The sequence below is a fragment of the Lissotriton vulgaris genome, chromosome 7 (assembly GCF_964263255.1).
Source record: "Lissotriton vulgaris chromosome 7, aLisVul1.2, whole genome shotgun sequence".
Lineage (NCBI taxonomy): Eukaryota > Metazoa > Chordata > Amphibia > Caudata > Salamandridae > Lissotriton > Lissotriton vulgaris.
In genome coordinates, this window is record NC_141695.1 from 1,004,164,625 (window position 1) to 1,004,185,663 (window position 21,039).

Below are 21,039 nucleotides of genomic sequence, written 5' to 3' on the forward strand. Positions count from 1 at the left end.
TGCTGTCTGACCCCCACCCATTCTGCCCAGGCTCCGCCTAAGCCCCTCCTCTCTGACCCCACCCATTCTGCCCAGGCTCCTCCTAAGCCCCACCTCTCTGACTCCACCCATTCTGCCCAGGCTCCTCCTATTTGACCCCACCCAATCTGACTTGGCTCCTCCTAAGCCCCTCCTCTGCTGTCTGACCCCACCCATTCTGCCCAGGCTCCTCCTATACCCCTCCTCTCTGACCCCACCCAATCTGACTAGGCTCCTCCTAAGCCCCTCCTCTCTGACCCCACCCAATCTGACTAGGCTCCTCCTATACCCCCTCCTCTCTGACTCCACCCATTCTGACTAGGTTCCTCCTATTTGACCCCACCCAATCTGACTAGGCTCCTCCTAAGCCCCTCCTCTGCTGTCTGACCCCACCAATTCTGCCCAGGCTCCTCCTATTTGACCCCACCCCCTCTGCCCAGGCTCCTCCTAAGCCCCTCCTCTGCTGTCTGACCCCCACCCATTCTGCCCAGGCTCCGCCTAAGCCCCTCCTCTCTGACCCCACCCATTCTGCCCAGGCTCCTCCTAAGCCCCACCTCTCTGACTCCACCCATTCTGCCCAGGCTCCTCCTATTTGACCCCACCCAATCTGACTAGGCTCCTCCTAAGCCCCTCCTCTCTGACCCCACCCCCTCTGACTAGGCTCCTCCTATACCCCCTCCTCTCTGACTCCACCCATTCTACCCAGGCTCCTCCCATACCCCTCTGACCCCTCCCATTGTGCCCAGGCTCCTCCTATTTGACCCCACCCAATCTGACTAGGCTCCTCCTACACCCCCCTCTGCCAGGCTCCTCCTATACCCCCTCCTCTCTGACTCCACCCATTCTACCCAGGCTCCTCCCATACCCCTCTGACCCCACCCATTCTGCCCAGGCTCCTCCTATTTGACCCCACCCAATCTGACTAGGCTCCTCCTAAGCCCCTAGGCTCCTCCTAAGCCCCTCCTCTGCTCTCTGACCCCACCCATTCTGCCCAGGCTCCTCCTAAGCCCCTCCTCTGCTGTCTGACCCCACCCATTCTGCCCAGGCTCCTCCTATTTGACCCCACCCAATCTGACTAGGCTCCTCCTAAGCCCCTAGGCTCCTCCTAAGCCCCTCCTCTGCTCTCTGACCCCACCCATTCTGCCCAGGCTCCTCCTAAGCCCCTCCTCTGCTGTCTGACCCCACCCATTCTGCCCAGGCTCCTCCTAAGCCCCTCCTCTCTGACCCCACCAATTCTGCCCAGGCTCCTCCTAAGCCCCTCATCTGCTGTCTGACCCCACCCATTCTGCCCAGGCTCCTCCTATACCCCTCCTCTCTGACCCCACCCATTCTGACTAGGCTCCTCCTATTTGACCCCACCCAATCTGACTTGGCTCCTCCTAAGCCCCTCCTCTGCTGTCTGACCCCACCCATTCTGCCCAGGCTCCTCCTATTTGACCCCACCCAATCTGACTAGGCTCCTCCTCCACCCCCCTCTGCCAGGCTCCTCCTATACCCCCTCCTCTCTGACCCCACCCATTCTGACTAGGCTCCTTCTAAGCCCCTAGGCTCCTCCTAAGCCCCTCCTCTGCTCTCTGACCCCACCCATTCTGCCCAGGCTCCTCCTATACCCCTCTTCTCTGACCCCACCCAACCTGCCCAGGGTCCTCCTCCTACAGACAACACCCATTCTCTTTCTTTCACCTTTCTTTCCACACCTATTTTACTTACCGACCAATCTGCAATCCCTCTTTCTCTAGGCATGATTCCACTCTTACACAACACACAGACACATTTTACTTACCAATTTACTTACCTGGTGCCGAACCCGGGATTTGAACCCTGGTTGCCTGGATGGAAGGCAGGAACTTACCCACTGGACCACACTGGTTTCCATGTAAGTAGCCTATCAAATTGTCCTTATGTCATGGTCATCCTTTTAATGTGCAATGGAAGCCACAGGAAAGGACACCAAGGCCTGTATGTTGCTTATAGTTACTTCTGCAATCCTCTAGACCACCAAGGAGCTATAGCTCAAAGGTAAGGCTTGTACCTTTGGTGGGGACAGCCCTCACAGGCCAGGGTTCGAATCCTGCCAGTGCCAGACCACCAAGGAGATAGCTCAAAGGTAAGGCTTGTACCTTTGGGGGGACAGCCCTCACAGGCCAGGGTTCGAATCCTGCCAGTGCTGTAGAAGTGTCCCAAGGTGGGAAATTTTCAAACAGTGTTTTTTTTTTTGCTAGTGTTTTTTTGGCAGGTGTCTCCCAACATTTCATATGTTTTCTCTCATGACCTTCTACCAACCGCCCTATTTCTCAAGTAGGTGCTAGGAACAAGGCCTTATCTTCCTTTATCAATGTCGTCATTCTTTGTCCTTTAAGTTTGGTGAATTGCAGAGTGCAATTGTGGTATTGGGGGTTATAACTGAGCACAAGAATGCGAGGATGGTGCTACACTTATTGTAAAATAGGTTGGTTGATGGTGATTTTTCATTTTAGTGTGAGCCACTCGCTCAAATCAGGGGTTTGGTGCCAGTGAGCTTGGATAGAAATAAAGGTCAAGTATGAGCTCTGGCTAATGAAATGATGGGTCGAGTTTGAGGCTAGCTAGAGTCCATTTATTAGGTGCAATAAGAATTTGGAAAGATTTTTCCTTTAAGAGACAGACAAGAGCAGAGTCAAGCCTTTGCTCTAGTAGATCTGCATCATGCCTGCTGCAGGATGTGAAGGAGTGGACCTCCACAGCAGTGCGCTGTGCCGGGTTGGGCTGCACTGGGCTGGGCTGGGCCTGCCCTGGCATCTTGGATTTATTCACCCACCTCATTCCTTTGAAGAACGCTCACGAACGGCCACGAACGTCCTTGTTCTGTATACAGGCGGACAGCGGGCAATTTAGGACCCTGCTAAATGATGGTGATGTCCCCATGTGCTTCCTTCGAGTGGCAAAATCCTTCGTCTAAGGCAGGTGGGCTTTTTTAAAATTTGGTTGAAGACCATATGTTGGAGGCAGTATCACGGCACAAGCCGCCGACCGTCTCAGAAGAAAGTATGCATGGGAGGACATTATTTGTATAGGAGAGCCCTCTTCTCAGTCCCATTCTTAAGCTGCAGTGGCCATGAAGTGTTACTAGGGGGCAGCAGTATGAACAAAAGAGCACACTGAGGCTTTTCTCCTTCTTGCTGACATGATTCTTGGTCATTTTTGTCTTGCAGGGCCTAAGGAGTGAATGACTACGATGACTGAGGGGATGAGGAATGGCTGGCCTGTATTTGTGGTGAAGGGGGAACATTTGGAAGGTAAACAGCAAGATGAAAGCGTCAAAGCATATATGTTTGCTGAGTGATTGAGTCTGTGTGTCACTTGTCTCTTTGTAGGGACATGTGAGAAAGGAACAGCAGCACCATAGACTTCAGGTGGGAGAGCAAGCAAGGATGAATATTTCCCTCAAATCCAAATACTTACAGCACCTCAAAGATGACAAGTGCGATATGATGTTCTGCAATTGCAAGGATTTGCCATGTGTGGTGCATAAATATGCATGGTTAGTGAGGTTTTTCCCAGAATGTGAGTATCGTTAGGCTGGCAAATGTCAGGCACTCCTTTGGGGGTATGAGGCCAAGAAAAAATTTGGGAAGTTTGCTACAGTCATCTGTAGGATCGAAAGACACTGGGGAATCGTTACAGAGGGAGCCAGGCTGCACAAAACGTGGTAACAGTTGGACAGAAATCTTTAGCCGGACTTTTGACTACCCCCAATGTGGGACCAGGACCGCAGTACCTCTCTGTCTCTGAAACATATTTTGACCTCTGGGCACCACCATCTCAATGCCCCTCAAATGTTCCCTCCTGGAACCCCAGCTTTGGTAGTGCATCAACCAGGTTTCAATCATTTGAGTGACCACAAACACCCTTGCTATGTGCCTTCCATTTACATTCAGTCAGTAACCCAGCTGCTTCGTTCGCTATTGAATCTCAAGTGACAGTTGGATGCACATTGCAGGGGTATACAGGCATTTACCGTACTGTACAGCCCCTCTCAGTACAGTCAGACTACACTTCTTAAAATCATAAATACATGTTTTGTCCAACAGTAAGGCCGGGCCTTTCCTCTGTAGTTCATAGCCAACGTAAGGAGGAAAAAATAAGCTGAAGAGCATGCCAAAATTCTCTACAGACACTGCCAATCCTCACACTGCCTATTTGCATGCTGAGGTTATTCACTATGACCCACCAAACCAATTGGCAACAGTAGCCTCTCTCTGCCTCATTCGTATGCTCCGATGCCACCTTTATTTAGCAAATGTTAGTGCTCTAGGATTTCATAGCACGATTCGCTATAGCCTCTTTTTTCAACAGAAATGTCCTAAAGGTACCTATACCAATCTGCTGGGTGGGGAGGAGGGGGGCTGCTGCTGCTGGCAGTAAAATTTTGGGGCACCCCACCTGCAAAAATACATTCACATGCTCCTTGTTGTACCTTTCAATACCATAACTGCAGCAGAATCGTATGGTGACCCCTGTTGGTAACAGAAACTGTCAAACAGCTTTTTGCCACCCCCCCTCCCCCGTTGCCCCTAACCATTTGGGGTACACCCCATGAGGGAGGATCAGAGCAATAAAAAATAATGGTAGCCCCCCCAAAAAGTACCTGGAAGGCATGCCATTCTGTGCACCTCATCGCTCTTCACGTTGCGCCTAAGCACCTTTTAATACTGCTCCCCGACTGCCCCCTCCAAACAGAAATCAGAAAGTATAGGGGGGTGCATTAAAAAAGTTTTTGCAGTTCCCCACCATAAGTCAGGATCCTCCTCCATCTATGACCCCTTCCTAGGCCCTCAGACCCCACCCATTCTGCCCAGGCTCCTCCTATTTGACCACACCCAATCTGACTAGGCTCCTCCTTAACCCCTCCTCTGCTCTCTGACCCCACCCAATCTGACTAGGCTCCTCCTATACCCCCTCCTCTCTGACTCCAACCATTCTGCCCAGGCTCCTCCCATACCCCTCTGACCCCACCCATTCTGCCCAGGCTCCTCCTATACCCCTCTTATTTGACCCCAATCTGACTAGGCTCCTCCTAAGCCCCTCCTCTGCTGTCTGACCCCACCCATTCTGACTAAGCTCCTCCTAAACCAATCCTCTGCTGTCTGACTCCACCCATTCTGCCCAGGCTCCTCCTCAGCCCCTCCTCTCTGACCTCACCCAATCTGACTAGGCTCCTCCTATACCCCCTCCTCTCTGACCCCACCCAATCTGACTAGGCTCCTCCTTAACCCCTCCTCTGCTCTCTGACCCCACCCATTCTGACTAAGCTCCTCCTAAACCCATCCTCTGCTGTCTGACCCCACCCATTCTGCCCAGGCTCCTCCTAAGCCCCTCTGCCCAGGCTCCTCCTATACCCCTCCTCTCTGACCTCACCCAATCTGACTAGGCTCCTCCTATACCCATTCTGCCCAAGCTCCTCCTATACCCCCTCCTCTCTGACTCCACCCATTCTGCCCAGGCTCCTCCTATACCCCTCCTCTCTGACCCCACCCAATCTGACTAGGCTCCTCCTAAGCCCCTCCTCTGCTGTCTGACCCCACCCATTCTGCCCAGGCTCCTCCTATTTGACCCCACCCAATCTGACTAGGTTCCTCCTAAGCCCCTCCTCTGCTGTCTGGCCCCACCCATTCTGCCCAGGCTCCTCCTATACCCCCTCCTATTTGACCCCACCCAATCTGACTAGGCTCCTCCTATACCCCTCCTCTCTGACCTCACCCATTCTGCCCAGGCTCCTCCTATTTGACCCCACCCAATCTGACTAGGCTCCTCCTATACCCCCTCCTCTCTGACTCCACCCATTCTGACTAGGCTCCTCCTATTTGACCCCACCCAATCTGACTAGGCTCCTCCTAAGCCCCTCCTCTGCTGTCTGACCCCACCCATTCTGCCCAGGCTCTTCCTAAGCCCCTCCTCTGCTGTCTGACCCCACCCATTCTGCCCAGGCTCCTCCTATTTGACCCCACCCAATCTGACTAGGTTCCTCCTAAGCCCCTCCTCTGCTGTCTGGCCCCACCCATTCTGCCCAGGCTCCTCCTATACCCCCTCCTATTTGACCCCACCCATTCTGCCCAGGCTCCTCCTATACCCCTCCTCTCTGACCCCACCCCCTCTGGCCAGGCTCCTCCTATACCCCCTCTGCCCAGGCTCCTCCTATACCCCTCCTCTCTGACCCCACCCCCTCTGCCCAGGCTCCTCCCATACCCCTCTGACCCCACCCAGGCTCCTCCTATTTGACCCCACCCAATCTGACTAGGCTCCTCCTACACCCCCCTCTGCCAGGCTCCTCCTATACCCCTCCTCTGCTGTCTGACCCCACCCATTCTGCCCAGGCTCCTCCTATTTGACCCCACCCAATCTGACTAGGCTCCTCCTAAGCCCCTCCTCTGCTGTCTGACCCCACCCATTCTGACCAGGCTCCTCCTATTTGACCCCACCCATTCTGCCCAGGCTCCTCCTATACCCCACCTCTCTGACCCCACCCAATCTGACTAGGCTCCTCCTAAGCCCCTCCTCTCTGACCCCACCCCCTCTGACTAGGCTCCTCCTATACCCCCTCCTCTCTGACTCCACCCATTCTACCCAGGCTCCTCCCATACCCCTCTGACCCCTCCCATTGTGCCCAGGCTCCTCCTATTTGACCCCACCCAATCTGACTAGGCTCCTCCTACACCCCCCTCTGCCAGGCTCCTCCTATACCCCCCTCTGCCAGGCTCCTCCTATACCCCCTCCTCTCTGACCCCACCCATTCTGCCCAGGCTCCTCCTATTTGACCACACCCAATCTGACTAGGCTCCTCCTATACCCATTCTGCCCAGGCTCCTCCTATACCCCCTCCTCTCTGACTCCACCCATTCTGCCCAGGCTCCTCCTATGCCACTCCTCTCTGACCTCACCCATTCTGCCCATATACCCCCTCCTCCTGCCCAGGCTCCTCCTAAGCCCCTCCTCTGCTGTCTGACCCCACCCATTCTGCCCAGGCTCCGCCTAAGCCCCTCCTCTCTGACCCCACCCATTCTGCCCAGGCTCCTGCAAAGCCCCTCCTCTGCTGTCTGACCCCACCCCCTCTGGCCAGGCTCCTCCTATACCCCCTCTGCCCAGGCTCCTCCTAAGCCCCTCCTCTGCTGTCTGACCCCACCCATTCTGCCCAAGCTCCTCCCATACCCCTCTGACTCCACCCATTCTACCCAGGCTCCTCCCATATCCCTCTGACCCCACCCAGGCTCCTCCTATTTGACCCCACCCAATCTGACTAGGCTCCTCCTACACCCCCCTCTGCCAGGCTCCTCCTATACCCCCTCCCCTCTGACTCCACCCATTCTACCCAGGCTCCTCCCATACCCCTCTGACCCCACCCATTCTGCCCAGGCTCCTCCTATTTGACCCCACCCAATCTGACTAGGCTCCTCCTCCACCCCCCTCTGCCAGGCTCCTCCTATACCCCCTCCTCTCTGACCCCACCCAATCTGACTAGGCTCCTCCTAAGCCCCTAGGCTCCTCCTAAGCCCCTCCTCTGCTCTCTGACCCCACCCATTCTGCCCAGGCTCCTCCTATACCCCTCTTCTCTGACCCCACCCAACCTGCCCAGGGTCCTCCTCCTACAGACAACACCCATTCTCTTTCTTTCACCTTTCTTTCCACACCTATTTTACTTACCGACCAATCTGCAATCCCTCTTTCTCTAGGCATGATTCCACTCTTACACAACACACAGACACATTTTACTTACCAATTTACTTACCTGGTGCCGAACCCGGGATTTGAACCCTGGTTGCCTGGATGGAAGGCAGGAACTTACCCACTGGACCACACTGGTTTCCATGTAAGTAGCCTATCAAATTGTCCTTATGTCATGGTCATCCTTTTAATGTGCAATGGAAGCCACAGGAAAGGACACCAAGGCCTGTATGTTGCTTATAGTTACTTCTGCAATCCTCTAGACCACCAAGGAGCTATAGCTCAAAGGTAAGGCTTGTACCTTTGGTGGGGACAGCCCTCACAGGCCAGGGTTCGAATCCTGCCAGTGCCAGACCACCAAGGAGATAGCTCAAAGGTAAGGCTTGTACCTTTGGGGGGACAGCCCTCACAGGCCAGGGTTCGAATCCTGCCAGTGCTGTAGAAGTGTCCCAAGGTGGGAAATTTTCAAACAGTGTTTTTTTTTTTGCTAGTGTTTTTTTGGCAGGTGTCTCCCAACATTTCATATGTTTTCTCTCATGACCTTCTACCAACCGCCCTATTTCTCAAGTAGGTGCTAGGAACAAGGCCTTATATTCCTTTATCAATGTCGTCATTCTTTGTCCTTTAAGTTTGGTGAATTGCAGAGTGCAATTGTGGTATTGGGGGTTATAACTGAGCACAAGAATGCGAGGATGGTGCTACACTTATTGTAAAATAGGTTGGTTGATGGTGATTTTTCATTTTAGTGTGAGCCACTCGCTCAAATCAGGGGTTTGGTGCCAGTGAGCTTGGATAGAAATAAAGGTCAAGTATGAGCTCTGGCTAATGAAATGATGGGTCGAGTTTGAGGCTAGCTAGAGTCCATTTATTAGGTGCAATAAGAATTTGGAAAGATTTTTCCTTTAAGAGACAGACAAGAGCAGAGTCAAGCCTTTGCTCTAGTAGATCTGCATCATGCCTGCTGCAGGATGTGAAGGAGTGGACCTCCACAGCAGTGCGCTGTGCCGGGTTGGGCTGCACTGGGCTGGGCTGGGCCTGCCCTGGCATCTTGGATTTATTCACCCACCTCATTCCTTTGAAGAACGCTCACGAACGGCCACGAACGTCCTTGTTCTGTATACAGGCGGACAGCGGGCAATTTAGGACCCTGCTAAATGATGGTGATGTCCCCATGTGCTTCCTTCGAGTGGCAAAATCCTTCGTCTAAGGCAGGTGGGCTTTTTTAAAATTTGGTTGAAGACCATATGTTGGAGGCAGTATCACGGCACAAGCCGCCGACCGTCTCAGAAGAAAGTATGCATGGGAGGACATTATTTGTATAGGAGAGCCCTCTTCTCAGTCCCATTCTTAAGCTGCAGTGGCCATGAAGTGTTACTAGGGGGCAGCAGTATGAACAAAAGAGCACACTGAGGCTTTTCTCCTTCTTGCTGACATGATTCTTGGTCATTTTTGTCTTGCAGGGCCTAAGGAGTGAATGACTACGATGACTGAGGGGATGAGGAATGGCTGGCCTGTATTTGTGGTGAAGGGGGAACATTTGGAAGGTAAACAGCAAGATGAAAGCGTCAAAGCATATATGTTTGCTGAGTGATTGAGTCTGTGTGTCACTTGTCTCTTTGTAGGGACATGTGAGAAAGGAACAGCAGCACCATAGACTTCAGGTGGGAGAGCAAGCAAGGATGAATATTTCCCTCAAATCCAAATACTTACAGCACCTCAAAGATGACAAGTGCGATATGATGTTCTGCAATTGCAAGGATTTGCCATGTGTGGTGCATAAATATGCATGGTTAGTGAGGTTTTTCCCAGAATGTGAGTATCGTTAGGCTGGCAAATGTCAGGCACTCCTTTGGGGGTATGAGGCCAAGAAAAAATTTGGGAAGTTTGCTACAGTCATCTGTAGGATCGAAAGACACTGGGGAATCGTTACAGAGGGAGCCAGGCTGCACAAAACGTGGTAACAGTTGGACAGAAATCTTTAGCCGGACTTTTGACTACCCCCAATGTGGGACCAGGACCGCAGTACCTCTCTGTCTCTGAAACATATTTTGACCTCTGGGCACCACCATCTCAATGCCCCTCAAATGTTCCCTCCTGGAACCCCAGCTTTGGTAGTGCATCAACCAGGTTTCAATCATTTGAGTGACCACAAACACCCTTGCTATGTGCCTTCCATTTACATTCAGTCAGTAACCCAGCTGCTTCGTTCGCTATTGAATCTCAAGTGACAGTTGGATGCACATTGCAGGGGTATACAGGCATTTACCGTACTGTACAGCCCCTCTCAGTACAGTCAGACTACACTTCTTAAAATCATAAATACATGTTTTGTCCAACAGTAAGGCCGGGCCTTTCCTCTGTAGTTCATAGCCAACGTAAGGAGGAAAAAATAAGCTGAAGAGCATGCCAAAATTCTCTACAGACACTGCCAATCCTCACACTGCCTATTTGCATGCTGAGGTTATTCACTATGACCCACCAAACCAATTGGCAACAGTAGCCTCTCTCTGCCTCATTCGTATGCTCCGATGCCACCTTTATTTAGCAAATGTTAGTGCTCTAGGATTTCATAGCACGATTCGCTATAGCCTCTTTTTTCAACAGAAATGTCCTAAAGGTACCTATACCAATCTGCTGGGTGGGGAGGAGGGGGGCTGCTGCTGCTGGCAGTAAAATTTTGGGGCACCCCACCTGCAAAAATACATTCACATGCTCCTTGTTGTACCTTTCAATACCATAACTGCAGCAGAATCGTATGGTGACCCCTGTTGGTAACAGAAACTGTCAAACAGCTTTTTGCCACCCCCCCTCCCCCGTTGCCCCTAACCATTTGGGGTACACCCCATGAGGGAGGATCAGAGCAATAAAAAATAATGGTAGCCCCCCCAAAAAGTACCTGGAAGGCATGCCATTCTGTGCACCTCATCGCTCTTCACGTTGCGCCTAAGCACCTTTTAATACTGCTCCCCGACTGCCCCCTCCAAACAGAAATCAGAAAGTATAGGGGGGTGCATTAAAAAAGTTTTTGCAGTTCCCCACCATAAGTCAGGATCCTCCTCCATCTATGACCCCTTCCTAGGCCCTCAGACCCCACCCATTCTGCCCAGGCTCCTCCTATTTGACCACACCCAATCTGACTAGGCTCCTCCTTAACCCCTCCTCTGCTCTCTGACCCCACCCAATCTGACTAGGCTCCTCCTATACCCCCTCCTCTCTGACTCCAACCATTCTGCCCAGGCTCCTCCCATACCCCTCTGACCCCACCCATTCTGCCCAGGCTCCTCCTATACCCCTCTTATTTGACCCCAATCTGACTAGGCTCCTCCTAAGCCCCTCCTCTGCTGTCTGACCCCACCCATTCTGACTAAGCTCCTCCTAAACCAATCCTCTGCTGTCTGACTCCACCCATTCTGCCCAGGCTCCTCCTCAGCCCCTCCTCTCTGACCTCACCCAATCTGACTAGGCTCCTCCTATACCCCCTCCTCTCTGACCCCACCCAATCTGACTAGGCTCCTCCTTAACCCCTCCTCTGCTCTCTGACCCCACCCATTCTGACTAAGCTCCTCCTAAACCCATCCTCTGCTGTCTGACCCCACCCATTCTGCCCAGGCTCCTCCTAAGCCCCTCTGCCCAGGCTCCTCCTATACCCCTCCTCTCTGACCTCACCCAATCTGACTAGGCTCCTCCTATACCCATTCTGCCCAGGCTCCTCCTATACCCCCTCCTCTCTGACTCCACCCATTCTGCCCAGGCTCCTCCTATACCCCTCCTCTCTGACCCCACCCAATCTGACTAGGCTCCTCCTAAGCCCCTCCTCTGCTGTCTGACCCCACCCATTCTGCCCAGGCTCCTCCTATTTGACCCCACCCAATCTGACTAGGTTCCTCCTAAGCCCCTCCTCTGCTGTCTGGCCCCACCCATTCTGCCCAGGCTCCTCCTATACCCCCTCCTATTTGACCCCACCCAATCTGACTAGGCTCCTCCTATACCCCTCCTCTCTGACCTCACCCATTCTGCCCAGGCTCCTCCTATTTGACCCCACCCAATCTGACTAGGCTCCTCCTATACCCCCTCCTCTCTGACTCCACCCATTCTGACTAGGCTCCTCCTATTTGACCCCACCCAATCTGACTAGGCTCCTCCTAAGCCCCTCCTCTGCTGTCTGACCCCACCCATTCTGCCCAGGCTCCGCCTAAGATACTCCTCTCTGACCCCACCCATTCTGCCCAGGCTCTTCCTAAGCCCCTCCTCTGCTGTCTGACCCCACCCATTCTGCCCAGGCTCCTCCTATTTGACCCCACCCAATCTGACTAGGTTCCTCCTAAGCCCCTCCTCTGCTGTCTGGCCCCACCCATTCTGCCCAGGCTCCTCCTATACCCCCTCCTATTTGACCCCACCCATTCTGCCCAGGCTCCTCCTATACCCCTCCTCTCTGACCCCACCCCCTCTGGCCAGGCTCCTCCTATACCCCCTCTGCCCAGGCTCCTCCTATACCCCTCCTCTCTGACCCCACCCCCTCTGCCCAGGCTCCTCCCATACCCCTCTGACCCCACCCAGGCTCCTCCTATTTGACCCCACCCAATCTGACTAGGCTCCTCCTACACCCCCCTCTGCCAGGCTCCTCCTATACCCCTCCTCTGCTGTCTGACCCCACCCATTCTGCCCAGGCTCCTCCTATTTGACCCCACCCAATCTGACTAGGCTCCTCCTAAGCCCCTCCTCTGCTGTCTGACCCCACCCATTCTGACCAGGCTCCTCCTATTTGACCCCACCCATTCTGCCCAGGCTCCTCCTATACCCCACCTCTCTGACCCCACCCAATCTGACTAGGCTCCTCCTAAGCCCCTCCTCTCTGACCCCACCCCCTCTGACTAGGCTCCTCCTATACCCCCTCCTCTCTGACTCCACCCATTCTACCCAGGCTCCTCCCATACCCCTCTGACCCCTCCCATTGTGCCCAGGCTCCTCCTATTTGACCCCACCCAATCTGACTAGGCTCCTCCTACACCCCCCTCTGCCCAGGCTCCTCCTATACCCCCCTCTGCCAGGCTCCTCCTATACCCCCCTCTGCCAGGCTCCTCCTATACCCCCTCCTCTCTGACCCCACCCATTCTGCCCAGGCTCCTCCTATTTGACCACACCCAATCTGACTAGGCTCCTCCTATACCCATTCTGCCCAGGCTCCTCCTATACCCCCTCCTCTCTGACTCCACCCATTCTGCCCAGGCTCCTCCTATGCCCCTCCTCTCTGACCTCACCCATTCTGCCCATATACCCCCTCCTCCTGCCCAGGCTCCTCCTAAGCCCCTCCTCTGCTGTCTGACCCCACCCATTCTGCCCAGGCTCCGCCTAAGCCCCTCCTCTCTGACCCCACCCATTCTGCCCAGGCTCCTGCAAAGCCCCTCCTCTGCTGTCTGACCCCACCCCCTCTGGCCAGGCTCCTCCTATACCCCCTCTGCCCAGGCTCCTCCTATACCCCTCCTCTCTGACCCCACCCCCTCTGCCCAGGCTCCTCCTAAGCCCCTCCTCTGCTGTCTGACCCCACCCATTCTGCCCAGGCTCCTCCTATACCCCCTCCTCTCTGACTCCACCCATTCTACCCAGGCTCCTCCCATAACCCTCTGACCCCACCCAGGCTCCTCCTATTTGACCCCACCCAATCTGACTAGGCTCCTCCTACACCCCCCTCTGCCAGGCTCCTCCTATACCCCTCCTCTGCTGTCTGACCCCACCCATTCTGCCCAGGCTCCTCCTATTTGACCCCACCCAATCTGACTAGGCTCCTCCTAAGCCCCTCCTCTGCTGTCTGACCCCACCCATTCTGCCCAGGCTCCTCCTATACCCCTTCCTCTCTGACTCCACCCATTCTACCCAGGCTCCTCCCATACCCCTCTGACCCCACCCATTCTGCCCAGGCTTCTCCTATTTGACCCCACCCAATCTGACTAGGCTCCTCCTACACCCCCCTCTGCCAGGCTCCTCCTATACCCCCTCCTCTCTGACTCCACCCATTCTACCCAGGCTCCTCCCATACCCCTCTGACCCCACCCATTCTGCCCAGGCTCCTCCTATTTGACCCCACCCAATCTGACTAGGCTCCTCCTACACCCCCCTCTGCCCAGGCTCCTCCTATACCCCCCTCTGCCAGGCTCCTCCTATACCCCCCTCCTCTCTGACCCCACCCATTCTGCCCAGGCTCCTCCTATTTGACCCCACCCAATCTGACTAGGCTCCTCCTATACCCCCTCTGCCCAGGCTCCTCCTAAGCCCCTCCTCTGCTGTCTGACCCCACCCATTCTGCCCAGGCTCCTCCTATTTGACCCCACCCAATCTGACTAGGCTCCTCCTAAGCCCCTCCTCTGCTGTCTGACCCCACCCATTCTGCCCAGGCTCCTCCTAAGCCCCTCCTCTCTGACCCCACCCAATCTGACTAGGCTCCTCCTATACCCCCTCCTCTCTGACTCCACCCATTCTGCCCAGGCTCCTCCTAAGCCCCTCCTCTCTGACCCCACCCATTCTGCCCAGGCTCCTCCTAAGCCCCTCCTCTGCTGTCTGACCCCACCCATTCTGCCCAGGCTCCTCCTATACCCCTCCTCTCTGACCCCACCCCCTCTGCCCAGGCTCCTCCTATTTGACCCCACCCAATCTGACTAGGCTCCTCCTCTCTGACCCCACCCATTCTGCCCAGGCTCCTCCTAAGCCCCTCCTCTGCTGTCTGACCCCACCCATTCTGCCCAGGCTCCTCCTATACCCCTCCTCTCTGACCCCACCCCCTCTGCCCAGGCTCCTCCTATTTGACCCCACCCAATCTGACTAGGCTCCTCCTACACCCCCCTCTGCCAGGCTCCTCCTATACCCCCTCCTCTCTGACTCCACCCATTCTACCCAGGCTCCTCCCATACCCCTCTGACCCCACCCATTCTGCCCAGGCTCCTCCTATTTGACCCCACCCAATCTGACTAGGCTCCTCCTACACCCCCCTCTGCCAGGCTCCTCCTATACCCCCTCCTCTCTGACTCCACCCATTCTACCCAGGCTCCTCCCATACCCCTCTGACCCCACCCATTCTGCCCAGGCTCCTCCTATACCCCTCCTCTCTGACCCCACCCAATCTGACTAGGCTCCTCCTAAGCCCCTAGGCTCCTCCTAAGCCCCTCCTCTGCTCTCTGACCCCACCCATTCTGCCCAGGCTCCTCCTATACCCCACCTCTCTGACCCCACCCAATCTGACTAGGCTCCTCCTAAGCCCCTCCTCTGCTGTCTGACCCCACCCATTCTGCCCAGGCTCCTCCTATACCCCCTCCTCTCTGACTCCACCCATTCTACCCAGGCTCCTCCCATACCCCTCTGACCCCACCCATTCTGCCCAGGCTCCTCCTATTTGACCCCACCCAATCTGACTAGGCTCCTCCTACACCCCCCTCTGCCAGGCTCCTCCTATACCCCCTCCTCTCTGACTCCACCCATTCTACCCAGGCTCCTCCCATACCCCCTCCTCTCTGACTCCACCCATTCTACCCAGGCTCCTCCCATACCCCTCTGACCCCACCCATTCTGCCCAGGCTCCTCCTATTTGACCCCACCCAATCTGACTAGGCTCCTCCTACACCCCCCTCTGCCAGGCTCCTCCTATACCCCCTCCTCTCTGACTCCACCCATTCTACCCAGGCTCCTCCCATACCCCTCTGACCCCACCCATTCTGCCCAGGCTCCTCCTATTTGACCCCACCCAATCTGACTAGGCTCCTCCTACACCCCCCTCTGCCCAGGCTCCTCCTATACCCCCCTCTGCCAGGCTCCTCCTATACCCCCTCCTCTCTGACCCCACCCATTCTGCCCAGGCTCCTCCTATACCCCCTCCTCTCTGACCCCACCCCCTCTGTCCAGGCTCCTCCTAAGCCCCTCCTCTGCTGTCTGACCCCACCCATTCTGCCCAGCCTCCTCCTCTCTGACCCCACCCATTCTGCCCAGGCTCCTCCTAAGCCCCTCCTCTGCTGTCTGACCCCACCCATTCTGCCCAGGCTCCTCCTATACCCCCTCCTCTCTGACTCCACCCATTCTACCCAGGCTCCTCCCATACCCCTCTGACCCCACCCATTCTGCCCAGGCTCCTCCTATTTGACCCCACCCACTCTGACTAGGCTCCTCCTACACCCCCCTCTGCCCAGGCTCCTCCTATACCCCCCTCTGCCAGGCTCCTCCTATACCCCCTCCTCTCTGACCCCACCCATTCTGCCCAGGCTCCTCCTATTTGACCACACCCAATCTGACTAGGCTCCTCCTATACCCATTCTGCCCAGGCTCCTCCTATACCCCCTCCTCTCTGACCCCACCCATTCTGCCCATATACCCCCTCCTCCTGCCCAGGCTCCTCCTATACCCCTCCTCTCTGACCCCACCCCCTCTGCCCAGGCTCCTCCTAAGCCCCTCCTCTGCTGTCTGACCCCACCCATACTGCCCAGGCTCCTCCTATACCCCACCTCTCTGACCCCACCCAATCTGACTAGGCTCCTCCTAAGCCCCTCCTCTGCTGTCTGACCCCACCCATTCTGACCAGCCTCCTCCTCTCTGACCCCACCCATTCTGCCCAGGCTCCTCCTAAGCCCCTCCTCTGCTATCTGACCCCACCCATTCTGCCCAGGCTCCTCCTATACCCCCTCCTCTCTGACTCCACCCATTCTACCCAGGCTCCTCCCATACCCCTCTGACCCCACCCATTCTGCCCAGGCTCCTCCTATTTGACCCCACCCAATCTGACTAGGCTCCTCCTACACCCCCCTCTGCCAGGCTCCTCCTATACCCCCTCCTCTCTGACTCCACCCATTCTACCCAGGCTCCTCCCATACCCCTCTGACCCCACCCATTCTGCCCAGGCTCCTCCTATTTGACCCCACCCAATCTGACTTGGCTCCTCCTAAGCCCCTCCTCTGCTGTCTGACCCCACCCATTCTGCCCAGGCTCCTCCTATTTGACCCCACCCAATCTGACTAGGCTCCTCCTAAGCCCCTCCTCTCTGACCCCACCCATTCTGCCCAGGCTCCTCCTAAGCCCCTCCTCTGCTGTCTGACCCCACCCATTCAGCCCAGGCTCCTCCTATACCCCTCCTCTCTGACCCCACCCCCTCTGCCCAGGCTCCTCCTATACCCCCTCTGCCCAGGCTCCTCCTATACCCCTCCTCTCTGACCCCACCCCCTCTGCCCAGGCTCCTCCTATACCCCTCCTCTGCTGTCTGACCCCACCCATTCTGCCCAGGCTCCTCCTATTTGACCCCACCCAATCTGACTAGGTTCCTCCTAAGCCCCTCCTCTGCTGTCTGACCCCACCCATTCTGCCCAGGCTCCTCCTATTTGACCCCACCCAATCTGACAAGGCTCCTCCTAAGCCCCTCCTCTGCTGTCTGACCCCACCCATTCTGCCCAGGCTCCTCCTATACCCCACCTCTCTGACCCCACCCAATCTGACTAGGCTCCTCCTAAGCCCCTCCTCTGCTGTCTGACCCCACCCATTCTGCCCAGGCTCCTCCTCTCTGACCCCACCCATTCTGCCCAGGCTCCTCCTATACCCCACCTCTCTGACCCCACCCAATCTGACTAGGCTCCTCCTAAGCCCCTCCTCTGCTGTCTGACCCCACCCATTCTGCCCAGGCTCCTCCTATACCCCCTCCTCTCTGACTCCACCCATTCTACCCAGGCTCCTCCCATACCCCTCTGACCCCACCCAGGCTCCTCCTATTTGACCCCACCCAATCTGACTAGGCTCCTCCTACACCCCCCTCTGCCAGACTCCTCCTATACCCCCTCCTCTCTGACTCCACCCATTCTACCCAGGCTCCTCCCATTCTGCCCAGGCTCCTCCTATTTGACCCCACCCAATCTGACTAGGCTCCTCCTACACCCCCCTCTGCCCAGGCTCCTCCTATACCCCCCTCTGCCAGGCTCCTCCTATACCCCCTCCTCTCTGACCCCACCCATTCTGCCCAGGCTCCTCCTATTTGACCCCACCCAATCTGACTAGGCTCCTCCTACACCCCCCTCTGCCCAGGCTCCTCCTATACCCCCTCCTCTCTGACTCCACCCATTCTACCCAGGCTCCTCCCATACCCCTCTGACCCCACCCATTCTGCCCAGGCTCCTCCTATTTGACCCCACCCAATCTGACTAGGCTCCTCCTAAGCCCCTAGGCTCCTCCTAAGCCCCTCCTCTGCTCTCTGACCCCACCCAATCTGACTAGGCTCCTCCTATACCCCCCTCTGCCCAGGCTCCTCCTATTTGACCCCACCCAATCTGACAAGGCTCCTCCTAAGCCCCTTCTCTGCTGTCTGACCCCACCCATTCTCCCCAGGCTCCTCCTATACCCCACCTCTCTGACCCCACCCAATCTGACTAGGCTCCTCCTAAGCCCCTCCTCTGCTGTCTGACCCCACCCATTCTGCCCAGGCTCCTCCTATACCCCCTCCTCTCTGACTCCACCCATTCTGCCCAGGCTCCTCCTATTTGACCCCACCTAATCTGACTAGGCTCCTCCTATACCCCCTCTGCCCAGGCTCCTCCTATACCCCTCCTCTCTGACCCCACCCCCTCTGCCCAGGCTCCTCCTATACCCCCTCTGCCCAGGCTCCTCTTATACCCCTCCTCTCTGACCCCACCCAATCTGACTAGGCTCCTCCTAAGCCCCTCCTCTGCTGTCTGACCCCACCCATTCTGCCCAGGCTCCTCCTACACCCCCCTCTGCCAGGCTCCTCCTATACCCCCTCCTCTCTGACCCCACCCATTCTGCCCAGGCTCCTCCTATTTGACCCCACCCAATCTGACTAGGCTCCTCCTACACCCCCCTCTGCCAGGCTCCTCCTATACCCCTCCTCTCTGACCCCACCCATTCTGCCCAGGCTCCTCCTATTTGACCACACCCAATCTGACTAGGCTCCTCCTATACCCATTCTGCCCAGGCTCCTCCTATACCCCCTCCTCTCTGACTCCACCCATTCTGCCCAGGCTCCTCCTAAGCCCCTCCTCTCTGACCCCACCCATTCTGCCCATATACCCCCTCCTCCTGCCCAGGCTCCTCCTAAGCCCCTCCTCTGCTGTCTGACCCCACCCATTCTGCCCAGGCTCCTCCTATACCCCTCCTCTCTGACCCCACCCCCTCTGCCCAGGCTCCTCCTATTTGACCCCACCCAATCTGACTAGGCTCCTCCTACACCCCCCTCTGCCAGGCTCCTCCTATACCCCCTCCTCTCTGACTCCACCCATTCTACCCAGGCTCCTCCCATACCCCTCTGACCCCACCCATTCTGCCCAGGCTCCTCCTATTTGACCCCACCCAATCTGACTAGGCTCCTCCTACACCCCCCTCTGCCAGGCTCCTCCTATACCCCCTCCTCTCTGACTCCACCCATTCTACCCAGGCTCCTCCCATACCCCTCTGACCCCACCCATTCTGCCCATGCTCCTCCTATTTGACCCCACCCAATCTGACTAGGCTCCTCCTACACCCCCCTCTGCCCAGGCTCCTCCTATACCCCCCTCTGCCAGGCTCCTCCTATACCCCCTCCTCTCTGACCCCACCCATTCTGCCCAGGCTCCTCCTATTTGACCACACCCAATCTGACTAGGCTCCTCCTATACCCATTCTGCCCAGGCTCCTCCTATACCCCCTCCTCTCTGACTCCACCCATTCTGCCCAGGCTCCTCCTAAGCCCCTCCTCTCTGACCCCACCCATTCTGCCCATATACCCCCTCCTCCTGCCCAGGCTCCTCCTCAGCCCCTCCTCTGCTGTCTGACCCCACCCATTCTGCCCAGGCTCCGCCTAAGCCCCTCCTCTCTGACCCCACCCATTCTGCCCAGGCTCCTCCTAAGCCCCTCCTCTGCTGTCTGACCCCACCCATTCTGCCCAGGCTCCTCCCATACCCCTCTGACCCCACCCATTCTGCCCAGGCTCCTCCTATTTGACCCCACCCAATCTGACTAAGCTCCTCCTAAGCCCCTCCTCTGCTGTCTGACCCCACCCATTCTGCCCAGGCTCCTCCTATACCCCTCCTCTCTGACCCCACCGCCTCTGGCCAGGCTCCTCCTATACTCCCTCTGCCCAGGCTCCTCCTATACCCCTCCTCTCTGACCCCACCCCCTCTGCCCAGGCTCCTCCCATACCCCTCTGACCCCACCCAGGCTCCTCCTATTTGACCCCACCCAATCTGACTAGGCTCCTCCTACACCCCCCTCTGCCAGGCTCCTCCTATACCCCCTCCTCTCTGACCCCACCCATTCTGCCCAGGCTCCTCCTAAGCCCCTCCTCTGCTGTCTGACCCCACCCATTCTGCCCAGGCTCCTCCCATACCCCTCTGACCCCACCCATTCTGCCCAGGCTCCTCCTATTTGACCCCACCCAATCTGACTAAGCTCCTCCTAAGCCCCTCCTCTGCTGTCTGACCCCACCCATTCTGCCCAGGCTCCTCCTATACCCCTCCTCTCTGACCCCACCGCCTCTGGCCAGGCTCCTCCTATACTCCCTCTGCCCAGGCTCCTCCTATACCCCTCCTCTCTGACCCCACCCCCTCTGCCCAGGCTCCTCCCATACCCCTCTGACCCCACCCATTCTGCCCAGGCTCCTCCTATTTGACCCCACCCAATCTGACTAGGCTCCTCCTAAGCCCCTCCTCTGCTGTCTGACCCCACCCATTCTGCCCAGGCTCCTCCTAAGCCCCTCCTCTCTGACCCCACCAATTCTGCCCAGGCTCCTCCTAAGCCCCTCATCTGCTGTCTGACCCCACCCATTCTGCCCAGGCTCCTCCTATACCCCTCCTCTCTGACCCCACCCAATCTGACTAGGCTCCTCCTAAGCCCCTAGGCTCCTCCTAAGCCCCTCCTCTCTGACCCCACCCAATCTGACTAGGCTCCTCCTATACCCCCTCCTCTCTGACTCCACCCATTCTGACTAGGTTCCTCCTATTTGACCCCACCCAATCTGACTAGGCTCCTCCTAAGCCCCTCCTCTGCTGTCTGGCCCCACCCAACCTGCCCAGGCTCCTCCTATACCCCCTCCTCTCTGACTCCACCCATTCTGACTAGGCTCCTCCTATTTGACCCCACCCAATCTGACTAGGCTCCTCCTAAGCCCCTCCTCTGCTGTCTGACCCCACCCATTCTGACCAGGCTCCTCCTAAGCCCCTCCCCTCTGACCCCACCCATTCTGCCCAGGCTCCTCCTCCTATACCCCTCCTATTTGACCCCACCCAATCTGACTTGGCTCCTCCTAAGCCCCTCCTCTGCTGTCTGACCCCACCCATTCTGCCCAGCATCCTCCTATTTGACCCCACCCAATCTGAC